Source organism: Bufo gargarizans, chromosome 5, assembly GCF_014858855.1.
Source record: "Bufo gargarizans isolate SCDJY-AF-19 chromosome 5, ASM1485885v1, whole genome shotgun sequence".
Taxonomy (NCBI): Eukaryota; Metazoa; Chordata; class Amphibia; order Anura; family Bufonidae; genus Bufo; species Bufo gargarizans.
The window spans coordinates 421367723-421379015 of NC_058084.1; positions in this window are offsets into that span (position 1 = coordinate 421367723).

An 11293-nucleotide genomic window follows, 5' to 3' on the forward strand; every position below is an offset into this window, starting at 1 on the left:
CTTTTTTTTCCCCAATCTGTACAGTTGTTCGCATACTCCTCCCCGACAAGCGTCCCCGTCACCATGGGAACGCCTGTGGGTTAGGAAATACCATCGAATCTGAGTTTTCCCTGAGATCGTGAAAACTCAGATCCGATGGTATATTCTAACCCACAGACGTTTCCATGGTGATGGAGACGCTTGTCGGGGAGGAGTATGCCAAAGTGGAATAACAGTACAGATTAAAAAAAAACAGTTTATTCTAAATAACAAATATTTTCGCAATATTGCTATAACTTTGTTTTTTAGAATATTTGTCATATTTTAAAAAACAAAGTTATAGCAATATAGCAAATATTCTTAAAATACACATATAGACTGCAATTTAGCTAATATAGTGCTATAGTATTTTTTTTTAATAGTGTACATTTATCCAAATCTGTTGTAATCTTTCCAAAAATAATCAAACTTCAGCTTTATACTGCAGTAATAATGAAAATGCAAAATACATAAACGCAAAAACAAAGTCTAATAAAAGTCTTCTCGATGCAGATGGCACCTTATAAAGAATGAGGACAAGATGAATTCAGTGCTGAAGAAGACAAAGCTAAGAGCGTGCGGCTATATTTAGGATTGGAGTAGAAAACAAGAAGATGCTTGACAGGTGTACTGTATCCATTACGCGATAATCTCTAAATTACAGCAATCTCTGGAAGAAAACTTTAGTTGAATTAATGGCTCCACTGAGACATGAAATTGGTTGGTACTGAATAATGTACAGCAGGGAATTTAGTAAAGACAAAAATAAATCAATCTTATGATCAGCGAACATTAAAACCATTTTATCAGAAAACACAATGAGATGTTACTTCTGAGAGTGCATTTATCAGCTCAAGGCCCCTGGTATCTACATAGGCAAGATTGGCACTGTGTCATCATATGAATCCCAGTTTATTTCCATAGGAAATGTATTGCAGTTCTTGCCATAGATACAGTACTTTATCCGGTAGTGATGTCAAGAGAGATAAAGGTGCTTTAGGCTGGGGCTACACAACGACACATCTCAGAAAAGCTGCGCAACCAAAAACATTTGTGCTGCTTGTCTGCAGCTTGTTGTCCTGTGACTATTGTACAGCAGTGATCTGGCTACAAAAATACAACCAAATTGCAGAAAAGTCGGAATGTTGGATTTTCTGTAAGTGTCCCAGTTGCAGCATGCCGAGTGTGGCACTGCGACACAATTGACAATCATTAGATGCCATGTTGTCCTGTAGCCCCAGCCTTAAATAGAGATATTATTACAGATACATAGAAAATACTGCACAGTGTACTTGGTGCTTCTTTAAGGGGTTATCCAACCCCTATAATGCCCAGGCCCCTCACACAGGTTGTACCTACCTTGATCCCTGGCACGTGCTTCGCTTCTGATGCCCGCATGGCCGCCGCCGCATCTCTCCATTGCGCGTATCAAAACATCCGCCGACAGGGTGTGCAGGGGGCAGCCAATAGCAGGCCCCAATGGGAACGAGCCTCCCTAGTGTCATCTTCGATTTTTCTTCATCTGGTTCAAATAGGCAATTTACTGCCCTTAACAAGACAGAATAACATGTTGGAGGTCCTGCTGGTACCGAGCATCCACAACCCATGTCCCCCTCTCTTAAATAAAATGCACCATATTTTAAATGTATGTTCATTCGCTTTAGGAAATGTGGGTCAATGATTCTGCTGAAATTGTGAGGTGACTTCACAGCATTACTTATTTTCTGCGGATGGTGGAAGTTGCCCACTGCAAGCCAAAAAGTCCATGTTCTTGTATATGGGCTCATCTCCTATGGCTCTTTGCACATCAAAGGCAGTAACCGACATTGACCCTGACTAAAAATGTTGGGCCCACACTGACACCGCAAAAGGGCTCATGCACGACCGTAGTTTTGGCCCTTAACCGATCAGCATTTTTTGCGGATCGGATGCAGACTCATTCATTTCAAAAGATGCAGACAGCACACCGTGTACTGTCCGGAACCGTATGTCCCCTATGCGGCCCCACAAAAAAAGATGGAACATGTCCTATTCTTGCCCATTTTGTGGACAGAAATAGCCGTTTCTAACAAAGGGAAGGACATGTGAATCTGCAAAATGTGAAATGCACATGGCTCTATGTGTGGAGGAAAAAGAGGCTATTAATCTGGAGAACAGTATCCCAACTATAAAGCGTAGAGGTGGAAACATCATGTCGTGTGGTGTTCTGCCAGAACAGGCGCACTTCCTTAAAGCTCCATTCACACGTCCGTATAATGGGTCCGCATCCATTTTCGCAAATTGTGGAAAGGGTGCGGACCCATTCATTCTCTCTGGGGACGGAATGGATGCGGAGAGTATACTATGTGCTCTCCGCATCCGCATTTCCGGAGCGCGCCAACAATTGCGGACAAGAATAGTCAGTTCTATGGGGGTGGCGGCTGGGTGTTTTGTGGATCCACAATTTGCAGATCCGCAATGCACTACGGACGTGTGAATGGAGCCTAAATATCAGAGATTAGGGGGAAAGGAGAAATGTCTAGAAATATAAAAGCAACAGCTCAAGATGTCAGAAAGTAAGGTTAAAACCTGGTCTTCCATCAGCAAACTTGTAGCATATTGGTTTGAAAACAACACAACAAAAGTATTGAAGGGGCCATCACAAAGATCTGACCTAAATTTGTAGTTTTAACAAATATTCATATAAGTATTCATGATTTCCCATGCTAATAAAGGAATTTTATAACTACGAAATCACAAATTATTTTAACATGAGGCTTAGAGTTGGCAAGTTTGTCCATTTTGGTCCCAATTTAAGGTCATTTGAGCCAAAACCACCTAAATGATGAAATGTGTCACCTGTGCTACACAAATCAGTTCAGCCTCAGCAGTATCCAATGGCTGAGAATAATTAAGATGACCACTTACTTATCATGTAAATAGGAAGTCGTTCAGTAACTCCACATAGAATTATTTCCAACTAATTCTTGGATTTCTGTTTCTGGGTATTATACTTAATCCATGTGCCAGAAAGCCTTACGATCCCTAAGATATTTCCCCCAGTTATTTTGTAAGTAGATGATGCTGTCAAACGGAATCTAACAAGTTAGAAATTGATCATACAAATCATGAACTCTGGTCCCTCAGGATTGCTTTAAGGCTGGTTTCACACGGGCGTTGCGGAAAAATGTGCGGGTGCGTTGCGGAAACACCCGCGATTTTTCCGCGCGAGTGCAAAACATTGTCATGCGTTTTGCACTCGCGTGAGAAAAATCGCGCATGTTTGGTACCCAAACCCGAACTTCTTCAAAGAAGTTCGGGCTTGGGATTGATGTTCTGTAGATTCTATTATTTTCCCTTATAACATGGTTATAAGGGAAAATAATAGCATTCTGAATACAGAATGCTTAGTATAATAGCGCTGGAAGGGTTAAAAAAATAATAAAAACGTTAACTCACCTTATCCCCATGATCGTGTAGTTCCCGGTCGGTCTCTTCTTTAGCTGTGGGCTTGGGCTGAATGACCTTTGGTGATGTCAGATCACATGCTCCAATCACATGGTCCATCACCATGGTGATGGAGCATGTGATCTGACATCACCACAGGTCCTTTAGTCACAGCTAAAGAAGAGACCGACCGGGAACTAGGCGATCATGGGGATGGGAAGGTGAGTTAACTTTTTTATTTTTTTTAACCCTCCCAGCACTATTATACTAAGCATTCTGTAGTCAGAATGCTATTATTTTCCCTTATAACCATGTTATAAGGGAAAATAATACAGTGAATAGACTGTCACCTAGAACCCATGCGTGGAAATCGCACCGCATCCGCACTTGCTTGCGGATGCTTGCGATTTTCACGCAACCCCATTCATTTCTATGGGACCTGCGTTACGTGAAAAACGCAGAATATAGAACATGCTGCGATTTTCACGCAACGCATAAGTGTTGCGTGAAAATCACCGCTCATGTGAACAGCCCCATAGAAATGAATGGGTCAGGATTCAGTGCGGGTGCAATGCGTTCAACTCACGCATCGCACCCGCACGGAAATCTCGCCCGTGTGAAAGGGGCCTAATACTAACGAATGAACTTGTCAGTAAATGCTTCCAAAGTAAGGAAAGTTCAAACAACAGGAAAAAATATTTTCTAGAAAGTTAAGAAAACTGTGGTTGAAATAAAATCAGTGAAGGTCAAGGAAATGGACCAGCAATCTTGGTTCCTAAGAATACACATCTGGCAAATGAGGGTTGTTGGGAAACCAAATCAGTTCCTAAAAAAAAATACAAATCAAACACAGAAATAGTACAGATGGCCGGACACTTGCAATCTTTTATTGCTCCAATACATCTTAACTAGAGATGAGCGAATTTCATATTTTGAAATTTGTTCATGCTTCGTTTGGTGGTAAAAGCAGAATTGCATTATGGATTCTGTTACCACGGACCATAACGCAATTCTATGACGGAATGCATAATGGAATGCCTCATTCCGTCATAATAGAGGTCTATAGGCTGCAAAATGGATCCGTCCCGTTTCCGTTATGCAGGGGAGTCCTCTCCTGCCTAACGGAAACGGGACAGATCAGTTATGCAGGCCATAGACTTCTATTATGACGGAATGAATAACGGAATGCCTCTAAAGGCATTCCGTCATAGAATTGCGTTATGGTCCGTGGTAACGGAATCCATAACACAATTCTGCTTTTACCACCAAACGAAGCGTGAAGATGAAATTCACGTATCTCTAATCTTAAGCTCCCATTAACCTCCCAGCAGTCATAGTAACATAGTACATAACATAGTACATAAGGCCGAAAAAATACATTTGTCCATCCAGTTCGGCCTGTTATCCTGCAAGTTGATCCAGAGGAAGGAAAAAAAAAACTGTGAGGTAGAAGTAAATTTTCCCCACTTTAGGGGAATAAAAAATTCCTTCCCGACTTCAATCAGGCAATCAGAATAACTCCCTGGATCAACGACCCCTCTCTAGTAGCTATAGCCTGTAATATTATTAGGCTCCAGAAATACATCCAGGCCCCTCTTGAATTCCTTTATTGTACTCACCATCACCACCTCCTCAGGCAGAGAGTTCCATAGTCTCACTGCTCTTACCGTAAAGAATCCCTTTCTATGTTTGTGTACAAACCTTCTTTCCAACTGTTGTAGAAAATATAAATAGTTGTAATCAGCTCGCATCAAAGTTTGTGTAAGGAAAAAGGTAAATCCCTATTCCCTTAGCCGCAGTCAGAGACAGACCCAAGTGTTACCATATTGATTGAATTCTTGCTGAGCACTCCTCTCCTCCCTGCTCAGTATGTCTCTTTTATTTACTAACAAAAAGGGGCTGGCCCAAGACAAGGATACAGGAAGTGATGACATAGGAAGACAAGACACCATCATTTAGAATAACCTAGCTAGCTAACAAACACATGTATACAATAATCTACCATTACCACTGGAGCTAATGTTATCCAGCCTTGCTCAGTGATCAATGCCAGATAAAGTTACTATGATCCTCATGCATGTTTATTTACAGGACAACGTCATTATCTCCAGCGGCGGATCAGGTGCACTAGAGACAACACACGCACGTTCCTTTCGTTATATTGTTCTCTTAACAAATGCATCCACGCCAAGAAGCCAATAAATCCGCGTCTTGTGCGGAGGCCCTAGCCGGCGTCCCTACATCAGTCAACAAAACACTGCTCTGCTGAACACATCAGTCTCCCACGGCCCACAGCCCAGCGCTTAGCACATGGACCATTCGCCGACGGAGACCTCTGCGCCCAGCAGCTGTGACAGGACCTACACGGGAAGATATCCACTCCAATGGTTTACCCTGACACTGAGAGACATGATGACAATACACAATATATTAGAAACACATCCTAATAAAATTTCCACAACACTCCAGACGCAGAGGATGTCCCCTCGTCACAGTCACAGTCCTGGGGATAAATAGATGATGGGATAGATCTCTGTACTGACCCCTGATATATTTATACATATTAATTAGATCTCCCCTCAGTCGTCTTTTTTCTAAAGTGAATAACCCTAATTTTGATAATCTTTCAGGGTACTGTAGTTGCCCATTCCAGTTATTACTTTAGTTGCCCTCCTCTGGACCTTCTCCAGCTCTGCTATGTCTGCCTTGTTTACAGGAGCCCAGAACTGTACACAGTACTCCATGTGTGGTCTGACTAGCGATTTGTAAAGTGGTAGGACTATGTTCTTATCACGGGCATCTATGCCCCTTCTGATGCAACCCATTATCTTATTGGCCTTGGCAGCAGCTGCCTGACACTGTTTTTTGCAGCTTAGTTTGCTGTTTATTAAAATTCCTAGATCCTTTTCCATGTCAGTGTTTTACCATTTAGTATGTACAGGTGACTTGCATTATTCCTTCCCATGTGCATAACTTCACATTTGTCAGTGTTAAACCTCATCTGCCACTTCTCTGCCCAAGTCTCCAATCTATCCAGATCCCTCTGTAGTAGTATACTGTCCTCTTCAGTGTTAATTACTTTACACAGTTTAGTGTCATCTGCGAAAATTGATACTTTACTGTGCAAGCCTTCTACAAGATCATAAATAAATATATTGAAGAGAATAGGGCCCAATACTGACCCCTGAGGTACCCCACTAGTGACAGTGACCCAATCTGAGTGTGTACCGTTAATAACCACCCTCTGTTTTCTATCACTGAGCCAGTTACTTACCCACTTACAGACGTTTTCTCCCAGTCCGAGCATTCTCATTTTATATACTAACCTTTTATGTGGTACAGTGTCAAATGCTTTGGAGAAGTCCAGATACACGACATCTATTGACTCGCTGCTGTCAAGTCTAGAACTTACCTCCTCATAGAAACTGATTAAATTAGTTTGGCATGACCAATCCCTCACGAAGCCATGCTGATATGGCGTTATTTGCTTATTTCCGTTGAGATGCTCTAAGATGGCATCTCTCAGAAAACCTTCAAACAGTTTACCCACAACAGATGTTAAACTTACCGGCCTATAGTTTCCAGGCTCTGTATTTGGACCCTTTTTGAATATTGGCACCACATTTGACATGCGCCAATCCTGTGGGACATTCCCTGTCAGTATAGAGTCCGCAAATATCAGAAATAAGGGTCTGGCTATGACATTACTTAATTTCCTTAGGATACGGGGGTGTATGCCATCCGGTCCTGGCGATTTGTCTATTCTAATCTTTTTAAGTCGCTGATGTACTTCTTCCTGGGTCAGACAGGACACTTTTAATGGGGAATTTATTTTTACATTCTGCATGTCATCTGACAGTTTATTTTCCTCAGTGAATACAGTGGAGAAAATGTAATATTAAAATAAAATAAAAAAAACTCCCAAAAATGTCACTTTTTATTGTAGATTATGATTTCATATCTCAAGTAAATAAAGTCAGCACTTAACTCAGGTTCCTTAATTGCTTACTAAACCCATAATTATCCAGCTAATTTTACCCTTGAGGACCATTCTTTCTTCCATCTCTCAAAACTTTTTTATTTCTTCATTTACATAGACATATTAGGGCTTGCTTTTTATGGGACAAGTTGTACTTACTAATAGCACTATATAGTGTACTGAAGCTGAAAGGAAATGCATCTGAGGGCCTAGATGTATGTGACTGGCATTATTGCCGATCACAGACATAAGCCCCAGGTGTCTGCTATGTAAAACAGCAGAAACTGCAGCTACGGTGCCCGCTGTGCTAGCAAGTGGGCACCATCTTTAAAGACCTGAGATTTGGCCACACATGTATAGTGGCAGTCAGGAAAGAGTTATAGTAAAATATATATTAATTCCTTAAATGGTTTCTATTGAAATGATTTAACCCTTTCACCCCCTGAGGATTTTTCATACAGTATTTGCTTTTTCATTTCTCACCTGCCTTTCCAGGGCTATAACTTTTTAATTTTATCCATTCACATAGCCATATAAGAGCTTGTTTTCTTAAGGATAAGTTGAACTTTCTAATGGCACCGTTGTATACAATGTAGTGGGAAGCTGGAAAAAAAATCCAAATGGGGTGGAATTGGAAAAATAAAATAAAAAATGCAATTCTGCCACAGTTTTATGGGGATTGTTTTAATGCCGTCCCTATGCAGTAAAACTAACCTGTTACATCCAGTCTCCAGTTCACTACCATTATGACAATACCACATTTGTATAGTGTTTTAATAGTGAAAAAAATAACTGAAAAAAAAGAATTTCTTCTTTAAATTTCCATATTCTGACCCCTATAACTTTATTTGTAGTTACAGTTTGTCTAAAGAGCTGTGTGAGAGTTCATTTTTTTGCAAGGCCAGCCCATAATAGAACAGTCCTATCCTTGTACGTAATGCGAACAATAATAGGACATGTTCTACCAAGCCACAGATATTTTGACTTGGTGACTCCCCTGAAGTTCAAAGTTCAGAATCTAAGGCTACATGCACATGACAGTGAAAAATGGCTGTGTGACAGCCGTCTAAGTAACGGCCGTCACATGGCCATTTTTAGCACCAGTGAAAGACTATGGGGCTATTCACATGTCCGTTCTTTTAACGGCCAGTGAATAGTGTCTGTCCAAAAATAGGACATGTCGGCCGGACGGACCCCATTGAAATCAATGGGACCGTCTTTAACGGCTGATTGACAGGAGTGCACCCGTCTAATGGCCGTTAAAAACGGGTACACAGGCCATTTAGGGGTTAAAAAAAACAACTCACCTCATCCAATTGCTCACGAAGCGGCAGTCTCTTCATTGAGCAGGACCTGCCGAAGGACCTGCGATCTGCGTGGTGACGTAACCATGTGGTAGCGCGCAGTGATGTCATCGCGCACCTTCGGCAGGTCCCGTTCAGTGAAGCAAGTGGATAAGATTTGTTTATTTTTATTTTAAATCAACAAAAAAAAACAGTAGTGGGCCATTATGGGGGTATTATTTAAACAATGGGGGAAAATATTTAAGATGGGGCCCTATATTGGGGACATTATTAAAGCTGGGGACATTAAAAAATAATTCCTACACTATGGAGGACATTATTTAAGATGGGGGACTACATTGGGGGCATTATTAAAGCTGGGGGCGGTAAAAAAAAAAAAAAAAAATCATACACTAAGGGGGACATTATTTTACCAGGAGGCCTACATGGGGGATATTATTAAAGCTGGGGACAGTAAAAAAAATAATAATTTCCTACACAACGGAGGACATTATTTTAGCTGGGGGCCTACATGGGGGTATTATTAAAGCTGGGAGCACTATAAAAAAATTCTTACACTTATTTACACCTTGGAAGACATTATTTTAGTTGGGGCCAAAATAGGGGCCATTATTAAAGCTGGGGGCAGTAAAAAAATATATATTCTTACACTATGGGGGAAATTATTTTAGCTGGGGGCCTACACGGGCGCATTATTAAAGCTGGGGGCAGCAACAAAAAAAATCCTACACTATGGGGGACATTATTTTAGCTGGGGGCCTACCATCCTGTGGGTGTTCTCAGAAGGGTGTGTCTAGAAATAACTGCCAATCAAATTCATCAATTTTTCATGTCTGTTTTTAACGGACATGAAAAACTGATGCAATAACAGATGCAAAATGGACATTAAAAACAGACACACGGCCAGAAAATGGATGCACACACTGATGCAAAATGGCCATGAAAAAGTGACTGTGTGTCAGTTTTTAACTGACTTTTTTTCACTGTTGTGTGCATGTAGCCTAAGGCCTCATGCACACAACAGTATTTTTTCACAGTCCACAAAACGGGGTTCCGTTGTTCCGTGATCCGTGTCCGTTTTGTCTTCCGTGTGTCTTCCGTGATTTTTGGAGGATCACCAGACATGAGGGAAAGTTAAAAAAAAAGTCGTTTTGGTGTTCGCCTGGCCGTGCAGAGCCAAATGGATCCGTCCTGACTTACAATGCAAGTCAATGGGGACGGATCCGTTTGACGTTGACACAATATGGTGCAATTGCAAACGGATCCGTCCCCCATTGACTTTCAATGTAAAGTCAGGAGTCCCTATCTGAGTTTTCTCCAATCCGATGGTATATTTTAACTTGAAGCGTCCCCATCACCATGGGAACGCCTCTATGTTAGAATATACAATCGGATTTGAGTTACATCGTGAAAACTCAGATCCGACAGTATATTCTAACACAGAGGCGTTCCCATGGTGATGGGGACGCTTCAAGTTAAAATATACTAAGAACTGTGTACATGACTGCCCCCTGCTGCCTGGCAGCACCCGATCTCTTACAGGGGGCTGTGATCCGCACAATTAACCCCTCAGGTGCCACACCTGAGGGGTTAATTGTGCAAATCATAGCCCCCTGTAAGAGATCAGGTGCTGCCAGGCAGCAGGGGTCCAGACCCCCCTCTCTCCCCAGTTTAAAATTCATTGGTGGCCAGTGCGGCCCCCCCTCCCTCCCTCCCCAGTATTAAATTCATTGGTGGCCAGTGCGGCCCCCCTCCCTCCCTTCCCTGTATTAAATTCATTGGTGGCCAGTGCAGCCCTCCCCCCCTCCCTCTCTCCCCTGTATTAAATTAATTGGTGGCCAGTGCGGCCCCCCCTCCCCCGTATTAAATTCATTGGTGGCCAGTGCGGCCTCCCTCTCCCCCCCCCCTAATTAAACCCCCCTCCCCCATCATTGGTGGCAGCGGAGAGTTCCGATCGGAGTCCCAGTTTAATCGCTGGGGCTCTGATCGGTAACCATGGCAACCAGGACGCTACTGCAGTTCTGGCTGCCATGGTTACTTAGCAATTTTAGAAGCATTATACTAACCTGCACTGTCTGTGACCGGCCGGGCACTCCTCCTACTGGTAAGTGAAAGGTCTGTGTGGCGCATTGCTTATAGCACAGACCTTTTACTTACCAGTAGGAGGAGCTCCCGGCCGGTCACAGACAGCGCAGGTAAGTATAATGCTTCTAAAATTCGGAACTCTCCACTGCCACCAATGATTGGGGGGGTGATTTTAATTAGGGAGGAGAGGGGGGGCTGCACTGGCCACCAATAAATTTAATACAGGGGAGGGAGGGAGGGGGTGCCGCACTGGCCACCAATGAATTTAATACAGAGGAGGGGGGCCCGGGGGGGCCGCACTGGCCACCATTGAATGTAATACTGGGGAGGGAGGGAGGGGGGCCGCACTGGCCACCAATGAATTTAAAACTGGGGAGGGAGGGGGGTCTGACCCCTGCTGCCTGGCAGCACCTGATCTCTTAAAGGGGGCTATGATACGCACAATTAACCCCTCAGGTGCGGCACCTGAGGGATTAATTGT